Source organism: Colobus angolensis, unplaced genomic scaffold (assembly GCF_000951035.1).
Source record: "Colobus angolensis palliatus isolate OR3802 unplaced genomic scaffold, Cang.pa_1.0 Scaffold8, whole genome shotgun sequence".
Classification (NCBI taxonomy): Eukaryota; Metazoa; Chordata; class Mammalia; order Primates; family Cercopithecidae; genus Colobus; species Colobus angolensis.
In genome coordinates, this window is record NW_012121820.1 from 18,611,984 (window position 1) to 18,613,750 (window position 1,767).

A 1,767-nucleotide genomic window follows, 5' to 3' on the forward strand; every position below is an offset into this window, starting at 1 on the left:
ACTCGGGAGGCTGAGACAGGAGAATGGCGGGAACCCAGGAGGCGGAGCTTGCAGTGAGCTGAGATCCGGCCACTGCACTCCAGCCTGGGCAACAGAGCAAGACCCCGTCTCAAAAAAAAAAAAAAATCATCAGGGAAATGCAATATAAAGCCACAATGAGATATTACCTTGCACCTGTTAGCATGGCTACTCTAACAGTGTTCCTGAGGATGTAGAGAAAGGGAACCCTTGCACACTGTTGGTGGAATGTAAATTAGTACACCCATTATAGAAAACAGTATAGAGGTTCCTCAAATAATCAAAAACAGAACCACCATAGGATACAGCAATCTCACTACTGGGTATATACTCAAAGGAGATGAAATCAGTATGTTGAAGAAGCATCTATACTAACATGTACATTGCAGCGGTATTCACAACAGCCAAGATAGGGAATTAACCTAAGTGTCCATCAGTGGATGAACGGATAAAGAAAATGCGGTGGCCGGGCGTGGTGGTTCACGCCCGTAATCCCAGCACTTTGGGAGGTCGAGGAGGGCAGATCATGAGGTCAGGAGATCGAGACCATCCTGGCCAACATGGTGAAACCCATGTCTACTAAAAATACAAAAATTAGCTAGATGTGGTGGCGCATGCCCATAATCCCAGCTACTCAGGAGGCTGAGGCAGGAGAATCACTTGAACCTGGTGGGGGGAGGTTGTAGTGAGCTGAGATTGGGTCACTGCACTCCAGCCTGGTGGTGGCAGAATGAGACTCCGTCTCAAAAAAAAAAAAGAAAGAAAGAAAGAAAATGTGGTTTATGACCAGGTACGGTCGCTCATGCCTGTAATCCCAGTACTTTGGGAGGCAGAGGCGGGAAGATCACTTGAGGCCAGGAGTTCAAGACCAGCCTGGCCAGCATGGCGAAACTCCATGTCTACTAAAAATACAAAAATTAGCTGGACATGGTGGCACGCATCTGTAGTCCCAGCTACTCAGGAGACTGAGGAACAAGAAGTGCTTGAACCCAGGAGGTACAGGCTGCAGTGAGCTGGGACTATGTCACTGCACTCCAGCCTGGGTGACAGAGCAAGACTCTGTCTCAAAAAAAAAAAAAAAAAAAGTGATTTATATATATAACGGAATGCTATTCAGCTTTAAAGAAGAAGGAAATGCTGTCCAGGCGCAGTGGCTCATGCCTGTAATCCCAACACTTTGGGAAGCCGAGGTTGGCGGATCACCTGAGGTCGGGAGCTCAAGACCAGCCTGACCAACATGGAGAAACCCCGTCACTACTAAAAATACAAAATTAGCTGCATGTGGTGGCACATGCCTGTAGTCCAGGCTACTAGGGAGGCTGAGGCAGGAGAATTGCTTAAACCTGGGAGGCAGAGGTTGCAGTGAGCTGAGATTGCGCCACTGCACTCCAGCCTGGGCGACAAGAGCGAGGCTCTGTCTCAAGGAAAAAAAAAATAAGAAGGAAATGCTGACATCTATGACAACATGGATGAACTGGGAGAACGTTATGTTAAGAGAAATAAACAAGGCATAGAAAAACAACTCCTGCTTGATTTCTTTCATATGTGTAATCTAAATAAGTTGAACTCATAGTAGTAGAGAGTAGAATGGTGGTTATCAGGGGCTGGGGAGATGTTTGTCAAAGGATACAAAATTTCAGTTGGGAGGGATAAATTCAGATCTATTGTAGGCCGGGCACGGTGACTCATGCCTGTAATCCCAGCACTTTGGGAGGCCAAGGCAGGTGGATCACCTGAGGTCAGGAGTTC